We start from the raw sequence: 25,626 nt of genomic DNA, 5'->3' as shown, positions 1-25,626 counted from the left end.
TATATTGCCGAGAAGAAAATATTAAACATGCGTCAACAACTTGTGGAGTCCCACGAGGTAATGGACAAGCGGAAAGGGCAAATAGGACCCTTATACCAATCTTAACAAATCACAGTTTTGAAGAGCCAGGAAAGTGGTACAAATACGTTGACAAAGTACAGACTGCCTCTAATTCGACCTATCAGCGAAGCATAACTACCACACCCTTTGAAGTATATACATCTGATCCAAAATTAAAGAGAAAATTTTTAGATCCACACGAAATTGTTAAGGTTAAAGAAAATGATAGATATGACGTTGTTAAAATCGGAGATCACGAGGGACCCAATCGAACGACAACATGCGCTGAATATATAAATCCATGGGTCAGCTATGAAAGAGACGATTCCGAGGCGGATTCTGAGCAGAATGGCCCAATGTAGGATCGAGATTATTGCTCTACTCCATCCTACGGCGAGGCGCAAATTCTGTAATAACAGTGTTTTCTTTCTAACCGGCGTTTTAAGCAGAAAAGAACCCTAGACAACCAAGAAAATCATTTAGTTATTTATTGCGTTATGCAGTTCTGTGGTGATACGAGGATGTATTGAAAAATTCTTAGCCTACTATAAAACCAAACAAAATTTCAATGACAAAATATTTTATTACGCAACAAGACCTCCACACCTTTTATTACCTCATCGTTGGGAGAAAATTTACGACCTATTGAACTTTTTTTCAGTTGAGTGATCAGTAATGTCGGATAGTAATCTCCAGTTATTGTTCTACCCTTATTAAAAAAATCAATCATGATTACTCCATGGCAATCCCAAAAAACTGGAGCAAGAACTTTTCTAGCACAATTTTGAACACGAAACTCCTTAGGTCTGGGAAAACCAGAGTGTCGCCATTCCATCCATTGTTGCTTTGTTGTCATAAACTGTATCGATATTTTCGAGGACTGACACAGGGCTGGCCTTCCCGATCGGTCATCATCTTCAATGGAAAATTTACCTCGTAAATCTGCTCACCTCTTAACGCTTCTAAATACAGGTACTTGATGATGGCTCGATACTCCAATTTTTCGATTTTCACATTTTCGGTGGACATATTTTTTCTTTCAATTTATTGCGTAACTCTGGTTTACGTTTTTGACGTAAAACTTAACACTGACACTTTTAATAAGTTATTGTTCGGTATGCTATGGTAACGCAATATTTTGTTTATGCATGGAACTGGTCTAGGCTACCAACTTATAAATACATCGTCGTATAGTTCAAATCGGGGAAGACAATAACCCCCCCACTTTGGGATTCTCAAATATTTGAGGTTACCTACTCCAAAATAACGTTTTCATCACTTTAGGGTTATGTAACACACAATACCAATTTGTTGGGGTTTATCTAAGAGATACAAAAATTTTAAATTGTTCACAATATCCAGTACAAAATGAGTAATTACTGAACTTACCACTGAATTTGAAAATTGTTCTAAATCAGTCTGAATTATTATAGCTAGTATTTCCTACAAGAAATAATCCATTGATGATTTGCAGTTATTACAAATACCAAAAACAGTTGAATCACCTCTTCCTGTAGTTTTTTGTATCTTTCGACCAAATGGATCAAATTCCATATTTTTTTCAATGCCTTTAGTGAGTTACTAATTCAATTAACTAACCATTTGAAATCAAATTATACGCGGTAATATCTTTTGTTTTGTACAAAACACATAGAAACTAGAGAACATCGAAACAGGCGTCATACAGTGTAATAGTGAGTGTGCGTGGTAGTAGTAGTAAATGCAGCACACAAATTGTTCTCACGTATTTTATGAAATAATCATCACTTTTCCCCTTTTGTTCACTATCATCATCTTTATTAGCCATTCGAAGTATTATCTGATCTGGAATTGTCAGTATTAATATTGTCATTCGTTTTCTTAATGCGTACTTCTCAATTTGTCACTATGCAATCCAATCAACCGTTTATTCCAAAATTATATACAGTGAAACTTGGTTAAGTGAGACATCAAGGGGCCTGCACTGTCGTTTCACTTATAGAGGTATTCCACTTACCCAGTGTCTCAGATATACAGGTATAAATAAATATCTGTCTCATTTACATAGGGTTCCATTAATAGAGGTGAGAATACAGGTTCTTTCAGTTATACAGGTTAAATTATTAAATAAAATAAAAGAACGTGTTATGTGTGTAAATGAGTTTTAACACCTTTGAAACATCGCGGAGATTTGGATTTTCCGATTAATAGGATAGGCAACTTTTCAGTTCCTGACATGTTAGCAACTAGAAGTATTGTAATGCGCTCTTTACCGAGTTTTCCGCCATGACAAGACTCACCTTTTAAGGTAAAAGTTTTATCGGTTAGACACTTGTAAAATAAACCCGTTTCGTCTGCGTTCAAAATATCATCAGCAGAATAATTGCGTAATAGAAGTGGTAGGTCTTCAATCCATTGGCTACATTTGTTAACATCAACAGCGTTACTTTCTCCACAAATTGCTTTGAAAACTATACCGCTTCTTTTCTTAAACCCTTCCATCCAACCATTGCTGCTACAAAAATTATGAATATCGAGCCTTCGCGCGAAATCTTGTGCCTTTTCTTTAATCATCGGTCCACTTACCGGAACGTTTTTGTTACGAAGTTGCTTGATCCATGTTAGCAAACACTGTTCAAGTTCAGGATATTCTCATAAACGTACACGTTTTAGTTTTCCTTGTCCTTCAGAACATTGTGATTCAATTTTATGTTTACTCTGAACTATTCTACAAAGAGTAGATTTTGGCACATTAAATTCGGCACAAACTTCTTCGCGTGTCTTCCCACTTTCATAAACGGATATTAACTTCAGTTTTTCACGTAATGATAACGATTGTAGCTTTCGTTTTGGCATTTTTCAAATAAACATCTGTATGATAGTAAAGCGAAACTAAAACTGAAGGTAATTGAAGCTCAAAATTTGTACTTACGTACTTGAAATTATGTGTGGAATTTGTGGGTAGAATAAGAATGAGTAAACAAACAATGTTATCTCAGTTACAGAGGTTTATGCATATAAAATTTACTCGCTATCTCAGTTATAGAGGTAACTATGATGATAAATCGAAAGAACAAATCCCAGATATAGAGGCTTACCTCGTCCCACTAACAGAGGTAATTCAGTGCCAAAGTGTTAGGACCTCAGCATGAGTTCCAGTTATGGAGGTTTCTCACTTATCCAGGTCCCACTTAACCGAGTTTCACTGTATATTCAGATTTGAGATCATAATTGAAGGTATCTAAGGCTCCATTTTCCGATTCTTTTTCATACTTATACAATTCGAAATTATGTATGATTGTACCATTCAAGTCCAGAAAGAAATCATGCTCATTTACGTTTCAAACGATAAGCATTTTTACTTCTTGTCAACATCATTTTCCTCATCATGGCTCTTCACATTATAATTGTTACATAAGATAGCATTAGATGGCTAGTGTATGGTCTCCTATCAACTACACATGACCACTAGGTGGCAGCAGAACGGACGTCAAGTAGAAACGTCAGTGGTACTCCTGCGCTTATCAGAGATATTGTAAAACATATATAATTCCTTAATAAAATAGTATTCAATAAGTTCTGACTATAATTTAACAAGTTATAAAACATGTAACATGGTGTCAAGTGAAATCACGCCAAGAAGATAAAAGGTGGAAATAAGACTATACTGAAATAAGACACAAATTAATAACAGTAGCTAGAGGTTAATAAACTCTGCCACACACTGATAGAAGCTTGCCGAGACCGAGTAGAAACGCGAAGATTTCACGTAGAGCAGTAATTTAATATTATAAAAAGAAAATGTCAACATTTAAACCACCAAAAGCTTTAGTGTTTGATCAAAATACAAGTCAAAACTTTACAAAATTCATAAATAGTTTCAAAATATACATGAAAGCATCTGGCTATGACAGTAAAGATGATTAAATGAAGATCGCTATATTTTTGAATATTGCTGGTGAAGATGCTCAAGAGGTATTTCAAACCTTTAAATTTGATAATGTTGGAGATGAAGAAAAATATGATAAGGTCATAGAAAAGTTTGAAAGTCACTGCATGCCCTTTAAAAATGAGACATTTGATAGATTCAAGTTTAACACGCGCTGTCAGCAAGAAGGGGAAGACTTTGATAACTTTCTTACGGCAATAAAAAAGTTAGCAAAGCCATGCAAGTTCGCAACATTGCATGATTCTCTGGTAAGAGATAGAATAGTAGCTGGTATATTAGATGCAGAGGTACAAGAAAGGCTCTTCAGAGTGAAAAATTTGACTCTGTCAGGCAGAAAACATATGTAGATCCTCAGAAGCAAGTAAAAAGCAAGTTCATAATATAAGAGGGAATGCAACACAAGTGGATGCAGTCAAGAAGCATTATCAATCTTATAGCAGTAGCAGTGCATACGGGTGCTTCAAATGCAAGACAAAACATGGTCCCAGAAACTGTCCTGCCTTCGGGAAGACCTGTTCAGTATGTAAAAAGCCAAATCATTTCGCAGTAGGCTGCTATAATAGGCAGCAATTTAAAGGTAAGGAAAAGATTAGAAGTAAGAAGAAAACGCATGAGGTTGAGAAGAGTGGGTCAGAGAATAGCAGTAACGAGGGAGAATCAGACACACCATATTTAGATTCAGTGACACTTGACCAGGTGAAGTTTAAGAATAAGAATAAAGATATTTGGACTGAGAATGTATTAATAGATAACGAGTACATTACTTTTAAGATAGATACGGGTGCGAATTGTAACTGTTTGCCCATAAAGTTTGTTAGGAAGATAGGAGCAGAGAATAAAATAGTAAAAAATAGACTATCGTTGAACACATATGGTAATAATAAAATAAAAGCTAAGGGGTATGTAATATTAGATTGTATGGTAAAAAGAAAATTTTCTAAAATTAAATTTATTGTTGTTGATTGTGACAGTATGCCTATCTTGGGATTAAACACCTGTTTCAAGCTTGAATTAATAAAACAAGTTAGTGAAGTTAATAATAAAAATAATTTTTTAACAAAAAATTCTGAGGTTTTTGAGGGTACTGGAAAAGTACCTTATAAATATAAGATAGTACTAAAACAAAATGCAGTTCCATATTCTAGTAACTGCAGAAGGGTGCCAGAAACATTAAAACCAAAATTAAAGAAGGCACTAGATGATCTTGAAAACAGGGATATAATTTCCAAGATAGAACAACCAACAGAATGGGTCAATAATATTGTGATTATACAAAAACCAACAGGAGCATTAAGGATATGCCTAGAGCCTTTCTTGTATCTCTGCATCTAATATACCAGCTACTATTCTATCTCTTACCAGAGAATCATGCAATGTTGCGAACTTGCATGGCTTTGCTAACTTTTTTATTGCCGTAAGAAAGTTATCAAAGTCTTCCCCTTCTTGCTGACAGCGCGTGTTAAACTTGAATCTATCAAATGTCTCATTTTTAAAGGGCATGCAGTGATTTTCAAACTTTTCTATGACCTTATCATATTTTTCTTCATCTCCAACATTATCAAATACAGGAAAAAGATTTACCAGAAGAAGTTTATATTTGTGGATCTCATTTCAAAGCAGACAATTTTCAATGGAAGAAAATCCTGAAAAAATATTTTTGAAAAAGAATGTGTAATTGATAAAAGAATTAGCTTATTTACAAAGAATATTGTTTTCCGGCAAAAAGTTATGTTAAATTTGGGGATATTAAACCGGGTACTTCTTAGCAGTGTTTAGACTTAACATCTGAAAGGTATTTATTGTCTGTTGGAAAAATGTTGTTAATGCATACTTATTGCTGATTTTGTAGTTTACATCAGTCTGAAAGATCCGCTTCATCCAAATTTTTAGAAATTTAATTATTTCACTCACCTGAAACTTTAAGTGCTTCTAAAAGTATTGATAAATTTGCCACTCAGAAAGCCAGAAAGATTATTTTATAATTAGGTAATTATAATGATTAGGTACCTAGTCTCTAAACTGTAGAACAATTGATTGATATACTTTTCGTTGAGTATTGAGTTGGTACATTTTTATGCAAAGGTGATAATATTGTTTGTTTTTAATTTGATGAAGTATTTTGTTGGTATTATATAAGCTGGCCAAAAAAATGAAGTTTTCAAATTTTATTTGCATTTTTACTCATGAATCACTTCTTCACAACGATGTGACGTAGGAATACGATAAAAATATGTAACTATCTAATCTATTTTTTCCATAAAACTGAAAAACGACAAAACTACAGATTAACTATCAAGTTAAAGGTATTTGACCTTGAACAGAAAAAGAATATACAATTTTTGAGTATCCTATTCTGTAGTTTTGTAAGTAACTAATTTAACCATATGACTGGAATAGGGAAATATAAAAAGCTTTTCTAAAAATTAAAACTAAGACTAATACGTCACTTGAACAATATCTAAACACTCAAAAATATTTCACTCCAACAAATCTATTCAAAATGCTTTCTCAGTTTTTAGTGAACAAAGGCAGCAATTTTATCGCAAACGAATACAGATACATAGCGATGTTGCCAAGCTTATATATTTTCATAAACTTTTTCATCAAATTTATTTTCTTGGTCTTGAAAATATTTTTATCTAGGAAAATAACGATAAACCTCCAAGGAAAAAATCATGTCTAGTTAAGATGTATCAGTATAATTCCGCAATACCGTCAATATCCAGTGTCAGTCAGAGCACTGAATGAAAACGTTAGCCCTCCAAAAAAGAAGAAAGTAAGATTTGATCTCGAAAATATATCTATACCTACTTAAAATTTGGGTTGCAAACTTAACTTTCATAGCTATTATGGTTGAGAGAGAATGAAAAAAAAAATCTATCTGCTCAGTAACCATCACAAAAAGCTGTTACATTGTTTTCACCTTTGTATTGATAAATTTCGCAAATCATGCAACTTGGAATTTCGTCGAAATGGTCCAATTAGAACTCTGGTTAGCAAAAAGATATCGAAACAAATTATATATCGTTAAAAAATCTTCACTCTAGCGATGTTTATAAAAAAACAAAAGCTTCCTATCACCTTTACTTTTTTTTAAACGCATAAATTGTTAGAACAATATGAATATTTAAGATACATTACATACTGTGAAAGTTATGAAGTTATAACTTCTTGCATAAGTTGAAATAAGAAGAGACATGGAAATCAGGAAAATGGAAGAAAATATCTTGTTTAACAATTCAGAAATTTTCAAAGTAAAATTTGATTGGATGTCAGTAATTTACAAAAATTTTTTGTCATAATAGTATAGCAAGTCAGTAATGTAAAAAATGAGATCGGGAGTTTTTATGACAGCTATATATGTTATTAAGGAATCAATCCGATGAGTTTTAAACACGAAAAAAAAAGGATTATGATGCAATGAAGTGATAAACTCCACTTTAGTCATGAAAATTATGAATTTTGATCTTCTGCATTAGAAGATAATCTATAAAAAATACATCGAGGGAAAAAGAAGACATGTACTAACAAAATTAAAAGGAGTAACAGAAAGAGGCATATTCAAAATTATACTTATCTACAATTATTCTATATATCTCATAACAGTAAAGGGTGACATAGAGTTGAAAAGCTAAGAAAAAATGTGTGAAAACATTTAGAAATACATATAATTAATATCAAATAGATACCTTCCATACGACAGCTGTAAGCCTACATTTTGATGTTTAGGACTTTTTTTGAAAAGAATACTGTACCCTTTTCGTTCTCTCAACGTTTTTGCTTCTATTAGAATGATTTGATAACAATATACTTTCAACTGGTTGTTGAGGAGCTAAAAAAATAAAACATAAGTGTGTGGGTATGTGTCAGTAGAAACGGCATTACCTCACCCAATTCAAACAAACATGTTTCTTGAATATTCAACAACTTTTAAATACCTTTGACATGGAGTACAATAAACCATTAAGTTGCATTAAAATGTATTTGCTAAGCTAAATTTACACTCACCATGTCATATGCATGCAGGACTTTTCAAGAAAATTCTTCATTAATCATTCAGTTTCATTGGCAGATATAGTGTTGAATTTGTACAAAGTGATTAAAGTGATGAAATGGTAAGTGACTTGAAAGTTCTTATTTAAAAACTGGTAAGACAATAATTGGAAATAATTATGGAAACATGATATTGCTAAAGTTATTTTTTTCAGACTAGTATGAGATTTTCAAGGAAAGTCACCTAAAATACTTAAGAAACTATATGATTTTATATCAAATATTGTTGAGCAACTACCAATTATTTTGATAAAGAGTAAATTTATTGGAAAAATGTTAATATTTAGAGAAATATCAATTCATTGGCAACATTTTTCATCAATTCGTTGTAAACTACAAGTTACTTATTCTTCACAATTGGGGTAGAGTTTCTTTAAAGAATTTAACCAAACAAAAATTACTCAATATATTATTTTCTTACCTCAGAAATATGAATAAAACAAATAAGATGGGTCAGAACAATACGAGGATCTTTTCTATCACATATTTATTGTGCAGAAATACCACAGTTCACTTGAATGATCTTTATCTTGCAATTCCATAAGGTAGGTACTGCAAAGCTACTAAAGGTCCTCATGTGAATCCATCCAAACGCTTCTATTAAATCAATCATTATATATAGGTAAATATTTAAAAAAAAAGTGTTGTCGGGGATTGTTTTATCAAATTTCCAAAAATTTTACCTAAATGATAAAATCACTGCAAAAATCTTCAAAACGGGTGGATGCGGTTCTCTAGTTGCTACTTCAATAAACTAATTCTTTTTTTGTAACTGGACTTTAAAAGACATTACAATACAAACTTCCAGGCCCAGTTCAGATCAAGCTACCATTGAGGAATTGGTGAATATGTTAGAGTATGTACAATTCTTTTTTATTAGAGGCCATTTTGGTAAATAAGAAATCACGCTCCTTTACCTAAAAATAAATTATTAGTAAACTACTTCCAATATTGGTGTAACGCTTATACTTGTTATTAAAAAAGATATTCAAATACTTGCCAACATCTTAAAAGCATTTAGCTTGTTTAAATCATATTCATCAACTTAAAACATTGTGGTGTGTATGTGAGCGTTTTCAAATACACAAGTACGTAAAGGTATATTAAGTTCAAAACTCTGACATCAATAAGATGATGATTATGATGACAAAATCAGATGAAAGAATACGACATGCAATATCAAATTACTTAGTTAAAGGTGTAGAAAATGTGAGAAATAATTGTACATACCTACTATAAGAATCAAACTTTAAAAATATACATTTTCAATCAAAATTTACATCATTACTTAAACTGTATTCACCTAATCTTCACGTATAAAACTTAAACATAAATAAGTTTTCCGACTAGATACCAATTCCGTTCCTATCATTATAATGAATTACGAAGTTTTTTTGTTTGAAACTTTGGTTTACTTTGACCTTGGACGAATAAAAAAGATGAACCCAGCTGACATGTTTGAATATAATTGAAGCCAACTTACAGTAAACCTCAATGTTGTCAAATTTTACAATTTATTTATTAGCTGGATGCATGTTACGTTTCAAAAATATTTATTCATACATCGTAATATTATTAAAAATCAATAAGAATCTGGCTCTAGTTCTCACTAAATTTGGTTAATTGACAATAATCCCCACAATTGATCTAAAAAAAGAAGAAGAAAATAGTTTTTGCGAGAATGTTTATAAAAAAATATAAGCTAGGCAACATTGCTATGTAACTGTATTCGTTTATGCTTTTGTTTTATCTAGAATAGAATGTGTGAATGAAATAATATCAAATACTAGTTTTATTTGAACACAAATTTACTATAGAAATGTGCCAACAAAACTTCAAATCAGCAAATACTTCGAAACATAAAACACACTGAAGTAGCAATTTGTGTGCTGCTTTTACTACTTCTGCTACCACCACACTCACTATTATATGTCTGACGCCGGTTTCGATGTTCACCTCTAGTTTCTATGTGATTTGTACAAAACAAACAAACAAACAAAATATTACTGCGTATAATTTGATATAAGATGGTTATTTGATTGAATTAGTAACTCACTAATGGTATTGAACAAAATATGTAATTTGATCCGTTTGGTCGAAAGATACAAAAAACTACAGGAAGAGGTGATTTATAAGATATCAACTGTTTTTGGTATTTGTAATAACTGCAAATTATCAAAAGAGTATTTCTTAAAGGAAAGACTATCATTACTTTGACTGAAATAGAACAACTTTCAAATTCAGTGGTAAGTTCAATAATTACTCATCTTGTACTGGATACTGTGAACAATTTGAAATTATTATTATTATAATTATTTTCTAGTTTATGGTCTTTGAAAAATAGCAATTGAATGCTCTCAAATTTTTTCGATAATAATATAATGGGATTCGTATAGAACTGCTTTTGTTACTTGCCATTTTTCTTGATTAAAAAGTTTCTTATAATGAAAAGTCACATTATTAACAGAAGTTAATTTGAAATTAGAATTTTCTCTATATAGAAAGATTGTTTTCGAGTTGGTATAATAGTGTTCGTTTCTATAATTGATCTTCACTCAGATTTTTTTGTAATCCATTTACTTAACACACTTTATCTGTCTTGATTAAACTTTCCAATGAATATGTAACCAACTCCTAATTTTGATGTGAGGACAAAAATAATTATTGAAAAATGTGAAGTTATTTTTGTTTTCTAGAAAATTCCAGTGTAACAGATTTTGTATAGAAATTTTAAAAGTTTTCAGGTCGGTCTGGTGAAAACATCCAAAGCGACCAACATGGATTTTGAAATATAGTTATAGAATTGTTGATGCCATTGAATTTGAAGAAAATTTGTCAGGTTTTCATTTACAAACGCTTTTGAAAATTTTTTAAGATTTATACATCATAGAAATGCATAACTCAATAAATAACTTGATATTAATGAAGATGCAAGAGTCAGGAAGTGTATAGAAAAAGTGAGAAAATTTGTTGATTTAAGTCCAAATTCAGAATCAAATAACAATACTGAAGCGAATGTAGTGGAAAAGCCAGTCCTTCATCAAGTAGATTTGAGGATGAAAATACCAATTTTAAATATAGTAATTTCTAAATTTGTCTGTAGGAAAATGTTGCATCTGGTGATCTGATAGAAAAAACCAATCGCAATCAAGCAGAATCAAAAAATGGAGATATAAAGTTTTGGATAGGCTTAGAAGAGGAATAATATACTTTTGAGGACACACAGTTACTGAAATTATAAAATGATATGAATAGTTCAATTAGTTCAATTGCTTCTCCATCAAATTGGACATGAACGCTGATTCTTCACAATTACAACCAGATTTTGTGAAATTAGAATAAAACAATTGGATGATCTATGGAAAATAGAGTTCGAAATAAACTTTGATCAGATCCCGGAATTTAAATTTCCCGAGATAGTGAATATTCATATCATTATATTTGTAATTTGGATTGTAAATAAAGTGAATTTAATTTATATTGTTTAGTGATTGATGTCTTGTACCTTGTTATTTTCAAACTAAAACTATTTAGATGATGTTTCTGTTTGCCAATGAACACGAAAATTGTTCAGAAAATGGGAAAGTTTTGAAATTATAAAAAAGAAAAAAAAGATCGTTTTAGTTCCATAAAAGGTTATTAGTTTTTCAACTAGAAATATTCAGGCAATTTAAAAGAAATTTGCTTCAGTCTCAACAACTAAGCCCCGTAATGGTTCGTATTTCTATATCAAAATGAATCATTCATTGAGATCTCTCTGTGGTAAAGCATTGTCGGTCGAATATAGAAACACCCTGTATTTACTAAGTTATATATAGATTATGTAAATTCCAAAGATAATAATCTTGATGTATTTACTCAACCTCTAGACAGAACTAAATTTGTTTATTTCAAAGAAGTTCTGCGTATATTTTAGGATTTAGCTTTACTTCGTTTGTTCTATATGTATGTTTTAATACAATTTCAATGTTGTTCTTTTTTATACTGTTTACTCCTTTATTGTATAAGCAGCTTGAAATTTTTGTCACTATCGTCTTGGGCTCCCCTATGGTGGTTAGGTTAGGTTTTTGTGCCAAATGGAATTGGGCATCAAATTGACGGAAAGGAGCATAAAAATGATTGGTTCGGCGGATAACGCGTTAATCATGGAGTTACTCATATTTATGACGTTTTAATAAAAATATAATTGAATTTTTTTCAGAAATTTAAGGAAAAGGCATGAAACTGTTGAAATTAGGCATAAAAAATGATTTGCATAAAATTAATTAAAAAAAAAATGATTTTTCAACAAACTTTATTGAGAAAATTAACAAATTTTTATCAAAAATTAGAACGAGAATTTTTCCTTGAAATCACGACACCATCACTCAAAAGTATATTTCTGGTATTCTCCTCATATTTCGTCCACCTTCTCTTCTTCATCCTCCTCTACTTCTTGCTCCTCTTCTTCTTCTTCTTCTTCGTAGTCTCCCGCCGAAGATTCCGTCTCATCACCCAACTTCGCACGTTTCTTCTGTTTACCGCCTCCATCCTCACTCGCGTATCTCTGTCGCTTCGTCTTTCTGGAAGATTTCGCATATCTATATATGAAGCTGTACATTTTCAGTCTGTCGAGCAGCTCCATTTCGACGGCTTCTTTAGCCTGTTTGACGGCTACGTCCATCCTGAATTTGAGTTTATTGAATTTATCGTTCAGCACAAGGTTATCGTCGATATTTTTCAAGAACGGTTTCAAATTTTCGGCCTTTACCCAAGATCTAGTCACCGCGTCGGAATCGAAAAATGTCACGTGGTAGTGCGTCTGAAAATAATCGTTAACCGTCAATACACAGTGTGACTAATTCCATAGATTGAATACCTTGTGTCATTTCAAGAATTTTATCGAAATATATTACGAAAAAATAATCGATTAACCACCCTGTATATGACCATCAGAATTTAAAAACTTAATATAAAAAATAATAAAACCTGTATATGAGTTTACAAATTTCCCACTCTCTACTCTCAATTGATAAAAAAAATCGCACTCTATTTAAGGTAACTTGAAATTTATTTCGATTTTCACTCCAAATGAAATATTGGAATAAGTAAAAAAATCACCCTGTATATAAGGTTTACTTAATAATTTCGATATTAAATAAAATCATCCTGTACGTTTCATGAACTAAAAAAATGGTACTACACTAACCTAATGAAAGTGACCAAGAGAAATATTAGACTTACCGGTTCTAAGGAATCTTTCAAGCAAAAATAATTTTCGATATCAGGATCATCTTCCACCATAGCCGGCCACCATGGATAACCTTCGATTTTCGCCCAGACGATGCTACCCGCGTTATATTTATTAAATATCATCAGCTCCTTTTCTTTATCGTCTATCGATTCTTCTTTGATTTCGCATCTATTATACCTCCCATCTGGATTCATCCAACAATACCATTTGTCAGATAGATCCAGGGGATCTTTCACGTCGGGTAGGTATCTATACTTGTCGCAAGAGTCGCAATACATGTAGAGACCGACGTTTCTAAATTCTTGAAGTGATCTCATTTTCTCGTAGAAGCTCTCGTTCGAAAAGTTCATATGTTCCTCCTCTTTCACATCTTTTCTGTTTAGAACTTCCTTGGAATTGGCGTCGCTATAGTTCATTGGTGGTGGTGAATCGAACTTATCTGCAGGAGTCACGATAATCTTCTTACCGTTAGCATCTTTTTCCTCCCTTGGAGCTTGGAACGATACCGTTGAGTTTTGGTCTTGATAAGTTTGTTTTTTCTTCTCCTTAACCAACTTCAACCAGTTATTGAACTTTGTCACTACCAAATTTTTGTAATACAAATTGACTTCTTTACTCAAAGATGACGGCATTTTAAAACTGCTATAATTTTAATATACAAATAACACTTATTAACCGTCTTACTTTCATTCACCTAAAAAAATATTTCTGACAATTGTTGACTTTTGAAATTCAAACACTTTCAAATGTTTATCTCGTTAACTAATCGAAATCATCAATTGATGATATCTTTACGTATCGGAAATAAAAAAAAGAAAAAAACGATTTTTCGCCTTGTACATCACGAAACAAAACCGCTATAGTTACGATGATTTAACTATCTGAAACAAATAAAATGAAAATATGTAGACATATATGTAATACCAACTGTCCATATAGGAGTCTTACCTATATGAGTATTAATAGTATTAGCATTGTATAAAGAATATTCTTTAGGCAATAATACGTTAGGCAACGTATTATAGCCAAAATAATATTTTACAACGTTGCCTACAATATTTTTTGTATCGAAACGGAAAACGGCAACATACTAGTACGTTGTGAAGTTGACTTCTTGTGTGATTAGACAGTTTAGGTTATTGCGTATCTGTCATTATATTAAGTTATAACAATAAAAAGGATATTTTTATTCTAATAATACCAAAAACAACAAGTTATGGGTCCGAGACTTTTCACTGTATAAATAAATAATTAGGATTTCGAATCTAAAAACGAAAATTCATTAGAACAAAAAACTTTTCTGGAAACTGTAAAATAAGTGGAATAACTTTAAAAGCATATAGAATTATGGACTTGGTTATAAACCGCATAGGTACCAAGTAGTATTCATGATTATGAATTATAAAACATACATTTGTCAACATATATTATGAGCTGTACTGGCAATTAAGTGACACGGAAATATTTGAAAAATTGTCTAAGCTGTATGAAGGACATACAGAACAATTAAAAGGTAAGTTCACTCAAAAATTTTTCAGCTATACCTATAAGAGAAATGATAATCAATATATCTGTATTCATAAGCGATAATAATAACCACAATGAGAGGCGATGAGTACACATTTAAAAAACTAGAAGATCAAAGCATGATGAAATCTGCAAAACGTGACATAAGCATAAAAGTTATTAGAAACATACATTTTGATGAATGCTTTCTTCAGAATGTTACAATATTTTCACTGGAACACAAAAGTTGAGTGTCAGACTGGATAATAGAATACATAAAAATGGTTGAAATTAAATTTGATACAAAAGTTCATTAAGCAAATATGAAAAAATGAGGTACTATTCTTGATTATACTCCAGCAAACTTTCCATAACTTAATGGAAAAGTGATTGAGGGTAAACCACGGACACTAAATAATCCAAGTGTATTTGGCTCAGATGCTTATGCCAAACATTTAGAAAAAAACCTCAAAATTTGACAATAAAAAGAAAAAACTTCAGGTGATAGGATACTCGAATGGATATCGGCTCTGGAATACAAATGAAATACATGATAATTCCTCAAGAAGCTTGAACAATCTTGACAGTACTTTAACTCTTGATAAACATTGTACTTCACAATGAAGCAGGAATGCTTTGTGCTCACTTCCCATTTCATCACACAGAATAGCAAAAAGTCGGGATTGCTTGGGCCGTGACTTAATGAAAGTTACAACCCTCAGTTCATAGCACGAGCACCATCAGTTGTCCGTTTTATTTCGTTATCTGTAATTAAATCATCGAGATATTTAAAAATTTTTTCCGCTGTTGGTTTTGACTATAAAGACTTGCAAAAAAGCAGTTCTTCTTTTATGCTTTAATTGGGTTCGAAACCTAACAAAGGCTAATAGATTAGCTTAGCAAGAAACTTCAGTACTTTCATCAAGTTGATGTAAAAAGTTTATTTTAAAAATTCCTTTTCAGTGAATGAAACTTCAGATTCTACCCTACAGAATATGATGCAATTGTAGCTTGTCTATTTTGCTCACCAGAAATTGATGTTTTCATTACTGAGTGTGACTTTAAGAATAAGTTCGAGTAAGAGGTGAGAATGCTTATCATTTGAACTGAACTTGAATGTTACAATCATACATAATTTCGAATTGTATAGGTATGAAGAAATTGAAAATGGAACTGAAGATACCTACAATATTAAACTCAAACCTGAATGTATGCAATTATGGAATGAACGTTTGATTGGATTGCACAGTGACAAATTGACAAATGTAAAAGAAGCATTAAGAAAACGAATGGCAATACCAATACTGACAACTCCACATCAGATAATACTTTGAATGGCTAATGAAGATGCTAATAGAAAACAAAATGGGGAAAGTGAATTGAATAATAGAGGTAAATATTTAATTACAATAAATATATGTAAAAACTTATGATATACATGTTGTTTGGTTGATTGTACAATGAATCGACACTGAGAACATACACACAGCTGCCGAAAATTTGTTGAATGAACATATTACAAAAGTAAAAGTGCTTAAAAGATACTATGAAGGTAAGAAGAATACTCACATTGAGAAATCCAAGACATGTACTACTATTACAACACTCACTATTACACTGCCTGGCGCCTGTTTCTATGTTCTCCGTTAGTATCTATGTGTTTTGTACAAATCAAAAAAATATTACCGAGTATAATTTGATTTAAGATCGTCAGTTGATTGAATTAGTAAACTCACTCTCTACTCAATAACAACATTCTGAGGGCTAATGTAAAAGGCTTTTCTGTTCTATTTTTAGCGTGATGGGTAATGGGATGGTTAAAAAATGTTTTTGATGAATTTAAATTTGAAAAATCTGTCCCCACTTTCATGAATAAATTCGACGCATTTTTTTATTAAATTAGTTTTTCGCTACCACAAAGTCCTTGCAAAATGAAGTACCCAAGGCCCCTTGCTTCGGGTAATTTATCAGTATTCATGTTTGTTTCCTGTTTCTTTTTTATTGGAACTTCAATACCAGTGACAACGTTAGAACATTCTTCTTGTTGGTTACAAGAGTTAGTTTATTCTTAGAAGCACTTAAAGTTTCAAATGAGTGTAATAATTCAATTTAGGAAAATTTAGATGAAGCGGCTCTTTCAGACATCGTTGTAAAGTACAAAATATGCAATAAATATGCATGTCGATGAGTATGATTTACACAATCTAAATGCTTTTAAGAGGTTGGCAATATCTAATACTAATGAATGAATCACCTCTTCCCAAATAGTATTTACAAAGCCAGATCGATAAGTCCACTTTTTGAATTTCCCGCCTGCCAACTGAAACAGCAACACTGCACATATCAATATGCGGTGTTGTTTGATTACTATATCTATACACCAAAAAATTGCTAACAATAATTTATTCAAACTGCTTAAGTTATTTAAACAACTTTTTTTTATTAATATTAAATATATTGATTAAATCTGAATAACTATATGTAAAAAAAAACTCGTGTGAAGAACAGCAAGGGCACGGAGGTAAACGTATAAATAGTATGGGAGCTCAACAAGATTTGAAATTTTTATAAAAAGATTCATTAATATCTTATATGAAAGAATAATCTAAATCCCTTCAATTTCAAACACATATATAAACATTTTTCTTCAAAACAATTAGAAAACACAATTAAGATTTTTACTTCACCAAAGAGTTTGTGATAACCTTTTCAGAATGTAAATAAATGATTCTGTGAATGTAAAACGATCGGTTAAACTTACATTCTGGTCCACATTTCTTAGAAGCACATTTTAATCATTCTCCAAAGCAACCATGGCATCTTAAATTCAAGTAGTCACAAAAATCTATTTCTAATTTATTTTCATAAGATTAATCTTTTTCTTAAAAGCGTCTTGTAAGATTTTTCAGTTTGTGGTTTTGTTGTAAGTGAATATAGATATATTTTCGAGATCAAATCTTACTTTCTTCTTTTTTGGAGGGCTAACGTTTTCATTCAGTGCTCTGACTGACACTGGATATTGACGGTATTGCGGAATTATACTGATACATCTTAACTAGACATGATTTTTTCCTTCGAGGTTTATCGTTATTTTCCTAAATAAAAATATTTTCAAGACCAAGAAAATAATTTTGATGAAAAAGTTTATGAAAATATATAAGCTAGGCAACATCGCTATGTATCTGTATTCGTTTGCGATAAAATGGCTGCCTTTGTTCACTAAAAACTGAGAAAGCATTTTGAATAGATTTGTTGGAGTGAAATATTTTTGAGTGTTTAGATATTGTTCAAGTGACGTATTAGTCTTAGTTTTAATTTTTAGAAAAGCTTTTTATATTTCCCTATTCCAGTCATATGGTTAAATTAGTTACTTACAAAACTCTACAGAATAGGATACTCAAAAATTGTATATTCTTTTTCTGTTCAAGGTCAAATACCTTTAACTTGATAGTTAATCTGTAGTTTTGTCGTTTTTCAGTTTTATGGAAAAAATAGATTAGATAGTTACATATTTTTATCGTATTCCTACGTCACATCGTTGTGAAGAAGTGATTCACGAGTAAAAATGCAAATAAAATTTGAAAACTTTATTTTTTTGGCCAGCTTATATAATACCAACAAAATACTTCATCAAATTAAAAACAAACAATATTATCACCTTTGCATAAAAATGTACCAACTCAATACTCAACGAAAAGTATATCAATCAGTTGTTCTACAGTTTAGAGACTAGGTACCTAATCATTATAATTACCTAATTATAAAATAATCTTTCTGGCTTTCTGAGGGGCAAATTTATCAATACTTTTAGAAGCAATTAAAGTTTCAGGTGAGTAAAATAATTAAATTTCTAAAAATTTGGATGAAGCGGATCTTTCAGACTGATGTAAACTACAAAATCAGCAATAAGTATGCATTAACAACATTTTTCCAACAGACAATAAATACCTTTCAGATGTTAAGTCTAAACACTGCTAAGAAGTACCCGGTTTAATATCCCCAAATTTAACATAACTTTTTGCCGGAAAGGAAATAAGTTTGCGTTACTCCACTGATACTCCCCTATGGAATGAAAAAAAAATAAGAACTAATATGTCACTCGAAAAATATCTAAACACTCAAACAAAGGCAGCCATTTTATCGCAAACGAATACAGATACATAAGATGTCTCGGTATAATTCCTCAATACCGCTAATATCCAGTGGAGTCAGAGCACTACATGAAAACTTTAGTCCTCCAATTCTATATCCACTTACAACTAAACCACAAACTGAAAAATCTCACAAGATGCTTTCAAGAAAAAGATTAATCCGATTTAAATCCGTCAGACCTACAGCATCCAGTCAAAATTATCCTCAAACTGATAAAAATAGAGAAAGATCATGGCGACTTGATACCGCAATTTTACCGACATCGATATTCTTCCACGAAGAATATCAATCCCGTTTGACGCGGCAATGCCGTCATCATCTTATGAAAATAAATTAGAAATGGTTTTTTGTGACTGCTTGAATTTAAGATGTCATGGTTGCTTTGGAGAATGCTTAAAATGTGCTTCTAAGAAATGTGGACCAGAATCTAAGTTTAATCGACCGTTTTACATTAACAGAATCATTCATTTACATTCTGAAAAGGTTATCACAAACCTTTTCATGAAGTAAAAATCTTAATTGTGTTTTTTAATTGTTATGAAGAAAAATGTTTACATATGTGTTTGACATTGAAGGTATGTAGACTATTCTTTCATATAAGACGTACATGAATTTTTTTATAAAAATAAATAAAGTTAATTCAGTTTTAATCAATATATTCAATGTTTATAAAAAAAGTTGTTTAAATAACTTAAGCAGTTTGAATAAATTATTGTTAGCAATTTTTTGGTATATAGATATAGTAATAAAACAACACTGCATATTGACATGTGCAGTGTTGCCGTTTCAGTTGGCAGGCGGGAAATTCAAAAATTGATGGACATATCGATCTGGCTTTGTAATTACTATTTGGGAAGAGATGATTCATTAATTAATATTAGATATTGTCAACCTCTTAAAAGCATTTAGATTCTGTAGATCATACTCATCAATATGCATATTTATTGCATATTCTGTATTTTACATCAGTCTGAAAGATCCGCTCCATGTATATTTTCCTAAATTGAATTATTATACTCATCTGAAACTTTTAGTGCTTCCAAGAGTGAGGACTCTCTTATAACCAATAAGAAAAATGTTCTAATAATGTCACTGATATTGAGGTTCCAATAAAAAATAAAAACAGGAAATAAACATGAATACTGATGAATTATCCGAAGCAAGGGTTACTTCATTTTGCAAGGACAAGGAAAAACTAATTTACTAAAAAAATGCCTTGAATTTATTCATGAAAGTGGGGACAGATTTTTAAAATTTAAATTCTTTAAAAACATTTTTCAACCATCCCATCACCAAAGAAAAGCTTTTTATATTTCTCGATCCTATCGTATGGTTCAATTAGTTATTAATGTTGCTCGATTTCGAGATAATGAAGGAGTTGAGCGGAAACAAAAATTAAAACAATACATATTTTCTACGAAAAGGATTTTAGGGATCTCAAATATTTGAGTTTATCTACTCGAAAGTAGCTTTTTCATAACTACGATGTTTTATATAAAAACACATGATTTGTTAGTATTTATTTAAGTGATACCAAAATTTAAATTGTCCACAGTAATCAGTACAAGATGAGTAATTATTGAACTTACCACTGAATTTGGAAGTTGTTCTAATTCAATCTGAGTAATGATAGATATGTAATCAAATTACATATTTTGTTCAATGCCTTTAGTGAGTTTACTAATTCAATCAACTGACGATCTTAAATGAAATTATACTCGGTAATATTTTTTTGGTTTGTACAAAACACATAGAGACTAACGGAGAACGTCGAAACAGGTGTCAGGCAGTGTGGTAATAGTAGTACATGTCTTGGATTTCTCAATGTGAATATTCTTCTTATCTTCATAGTATCTTTTAAAGACTTCTAGTTTTGTGATATGTTCATTCAACAAATTTTCGGCAGCTGTCTGTATGTCCTCAGTGTCGATTCATTGTACAATCAACCAATCAACATGTAAAGTACGAATCAACTAAGAAAATGCCACAGGCGTCATCAACTAGTTATCGTCTGCCTCACTTTAAAATATTCCCTCTCTGTCGCTTCAGACTGATATACCAGTGGCGTAGGTTCTTATTTACAAAAAAATATATTTTAAAGATTTAAACATATATTACAGTAGGATATTACTTAGTTATTACTATCTTATAGAAATAGCAACTGTTTATTGCATAGAGGTTTGGTGTGCATGGTATATTTATAATAAACGCAGTGTTTGCACGTGTTGAGTGTAATATTTTATGTATGTCGTTAATTAAAAAAAAAAAAAAACATTATTCGCTATCAGAACATCCTAGTTAATCCTCTAATAAGCTATCAGTATCCTCGCTGTTTTTGTCTTCACTTTCTTCCGATGAACCCGTGTTTACTGTAAATATTAAGTGATCTAGAGTGTGGTCTAAGGTGTGCTCTTTTTGTATAAGGTCATTCTCATATTTTTTAACATGTTGGCAAATATTATACCACTCTTGTTCCGATACCTCCTCAAATTTTTGCCTAGCGAGTGCCGTTGTATTGTGCGCAACTACCCAATTTTTTACTAACGCCCAGATTTTTTCGATCGGGTTTAGTTCTGGATGATAAGGAGGTAAACGTAGTACACGGTGCCCATGTTGTTGTAACAGTTCGTCTAGTTTGTACTTTATGGGGAAACGAAATTCATTTTCTTGAAAAATGCGGTATAGTTCCGGTTTTGTTAGTTTGGGGTCTGCTGGTAATCCATTTTTTGTTAGCCAGTTTAACATTTCTTCTTTTTTAGAAGCCGTCGTAATATGTTTTTTATTGGTACATTATGGTATGCTGCGTTGTCTATATCGAGGACGGACCTTTCAGGCAGATTCGGCAACAATTGATTTTGAACCCATGTCATGAAATTTTGATTATTCATGTCTTTATGGTAATCACCAATTTATATACCTGCAAAAACAAACAAGTATATAGTATATAGTAAGTATATTATAATTCTATTGGTATATGATAAGTAGGAGGTAAATGCTATGGTTAATCGCAATTTAAATGCAATTGTACAAAAAAATATTTTTTCTATTCTGGCTAAGCCTGGTCGACACTGGAATCTGAATTTAGATATTGACATTAATATTCATAATTTTCGGTATACGATATGCCGAAATATCGATATTTTAGCCATCACTAATTCTATTTTAAAAAATACAAGTATTCAAACTTACCTGATTTAAATATAAATTATCAGTTTTTTACGAATCCTTTTTCTCCACCAGCATGTATTATAATCAGCCGTTGGCCTTTAGAAATTGGCTTCTTCATTCCTTTTAGAGTCTCATCGTACCAGCCTCTGTCTTTAACATGGCTGCTGTGTATGTAAGTTTCATCAGTATAACATATATTACGGCCTCTGGCGAGATACGATCCAGCTTTCTTTTTTTAGTGTTACGTATTTTTTTCGGCGATTGAAAAGATGTGCTTGGCCCTCTCCAATCAACTTATTGAACTTCTTTTGATATCTTCTGGAAAGTAGACCTTGACACCCCAGTAGCAGCTAGTACTCTTTCCCTGAAATATCACAAAATGTTAATATTCTAATTTAAAATATGACACTCAATAAGTAGGTGCCTATATAAAAATGTGTAAATTCTGCATTTCTTCAACCTACTTCTCTAATTAAATCTCGCTACATACCTGTAATTTTTTAAAGGAATAGTAACTCCTTCATCTGCCTCTTTTTTCATGAAATTAATAATATTTTGATTATGATTTATCGCGTATAATAAGACCTGTTTAACCATTTAATGTATATATTTAAATTATGTTGAGTGCGCTACTGAACTTGGCACATGCGCCTACCTAGAGTAACCGGGCTTGCGCAGAAGAAGACAGACATCAATCATCAAGGAGCCACGAGGCCAACAGCGTTTTTTGTTCAGGCACACAAAGCATTTGTACAATAAAGTGAAAATCGAAACAAATCGTTTTATTGTGCTTCTCACATTGTATACAGTCCACTTTAAAACATTTTCAATCAAGATATCCAACCATTTTGGTCTCTTCGAGCGAATTTAGTGTAAAAGTAGCGGCAACAGTTCACGCTGATTCAACAATTCAAGACAGTACTTACAACAATCAGACAATCACAGGCTGAAAAGTGTAGTGCAAATCATTTATTCTTCCAAACCGTAAGTTTGTTCCATTTTATAATCTGCATGCATAGGGATTTCAAATCATTAAAATCGATATTATTTCATTCTGAATCTCTATAAGTATTTTACTGCAAACTAGTTCATTTCATTTAGTCGGTTCTCACAAAACATCACAATGTTAGCAGGAGAAAATGAAGTAAATGTGTCAAAAGTAGATCAATCGAAATCGGACAAAACCGATATTTTGCTAGAGTTAAAAGAGCAACGCGATGTAGTTATCGAAAAGCTGAATAGGTTTATAAATTTCATTAAATGAGCCAACGAATCCGATTTATTAGAATTAGAATCACGTCTAGACCACGTATCGAGTATTTTCAACCATTTCGAACAAGTTCAGTCACGAATAGAATCGCTAGAAAAGTGTACAACTAATTCAGAATATCGTGAAACATTCGAAAACAGCTTCTTCAAAGCACAAGCCGGCGCTAAAAATAAAATTGTAGAGTTTCACAGCAACATACAAGCCAGAATAACAGCTAGTCATAATGTAGCTAGACAAAATAATTTGTTCAACAATAGTGTTACTGTAAATTCAAAAATTACACTGCCACCAATTGACTTACCTATCTTTGATGGCGATCAAAAAAAAATGGGTATTTTTCATTCAAAGATTTCAGGCATTAGTTGACCAGAATCAGCAGTTATCTCAAGTAGAAAAGTTGTATTATTTACAGGGCCGACTGAAGGGTGAGGCAGAAAAATTAATTCAGCAACTTGAGTTGACAGATGAGAATTATTTAGTAGCTTTACGTATATTGCGAGAACGATTTGAAAACAAAAAAATTATTATAGACAAACATGTAGAAGAATTATTTAACATGCCAGTAATTACTAAGGAATCAGCTCATTTTTTAAGAAATTTAACTGACACATTCAAACAACTAATTACTTCACTCAAAGCTCTAGGTGAACCAACTGATTCGTGGGATCGCCTATTAATTCAACTATTAAAAATTAAACTAGACGCACGTACTAGGGAACGTTGGCATGAACATTTACATTTACAAAATAAAAGAGAACCTCCACCATTGTCAGAATTTCTCGACTTTTTAGTAAATCGTTGTGAATATTTAGAAAGCAAAGAAAAAACTGATAATCAGCAAACCATGTTAAAATCTAACTATTATAATCACACGCCCAAAAATGCAAATAACAGTATAATTCTAAATATCCCTCACGAGGTGAAGGTCAAACAATCACATGTGCCGTCACGCAGGCGCAATGCGCTTATTGCAAAGATCAAGATCATTACATTTATTCATGTAAAAAATTCCTTAAGTTACCAAGTTCAACGCGACAAAACGAGTTAATTAAACTAAAATTATGCTTTAATTGTCTCAGAGGTGATCATAGGTCAGATTCTTGCACTCGTGGAACCTGCAAGGTTTGTCAAAAGAAACAAAACACACTAATTCATCGAGACTACATTCAAACACAAAATCACAGCAATCCTTCATTAGCCACAAACACACATTTGGCAATTGAAAATAAACAAAACACAGACGCACCTCAAGAAACTATCCAACTCTCATCAATCACACATCATCTAAATAATAAAAAACAAAATGTTCTTCCCCAGGTAGCAAGGTCACGTGAAAATGACGTCGGAATCTGGTCATGAGATGACTAGTAATGACCAGTTCAATGACGTGAAAATGACCTCCTAATGTCTTGGACCAATGACGTCATTTATATCACATGATTTACACGTCACATAAGACGTGATTTTTAATTGTTGTATGACGTGATTATGGCGTCTACTACTACGTCAATTTGTCCCAGTTTAAAAAATGTTTAATAGGCTTCAATTTGTTTTAATAAAGAAAAAGACTTTACATGTACATAGGAAGGGAGCACACCTATAAAAATAAACCAAAATATTATTTTGATAAAATTTATTTATCAATAGCATGAAAAACATGATGTAACTGCAAAAGAAACTTAAAATTCCAGTTTTCATAACACAAATTAACAATGTATTGTAATATCTGTTCAAATTAGAAATACTGAATAGTATATGGTTTATTTATTATGAAAGTAATATTTTAAAATGTCAAAACGTCCTGTGAAACAAATGACTGCTCTATTTGCATGAAAAATTGGAAAAAAGAACCTAAAATTGGCTATGAATAATAGGCATCGCCATTAGAGAACCCCTTAATTCAAGAACAATACATTTGGCAGTTATTTTCCCAACAGGCCATATTTTGAGATCTGTGAGATTTTCAACTATGAAAATATTTAAATTGCTGGAAGGATATGGATATGTATATAAGTCTGAATAGCCAAGAAACTCTTTGCCAATAAGATATATTTGACTGTCAGCAGATTTTACTATATTATGAATTTCAACTATTTTATTCCCAATTAAAACATAACTATCCGCCTTAGAATGATTACATGCTGATAATGTTATGCCTGGTAATCTCAATTTATGAAACTGTTGATTCCATTTCAAATTTTCGTCAAAAATAAGTGGTCCCAATGTATGTTTACTTTCCAATTTATACGTAATATT

Source organism: Diorhabda carinulata, chromosome Y, assembly GCF_026250575.1.
Source record: "Diorhabda carinulata isolate Delta chromosome Y, icDioCari1.1, whole genome shotgun sequence".
Classification (NCBI taxonomy): Eukaryota; Metazoa; Arthropoda; class Insecta; order Coleoptera; family Chrysomelidae; genus Diorhabda; species Diorhabda carinulata.
This window is presented reverse-complemented; position numbering follows the sequence as displayed.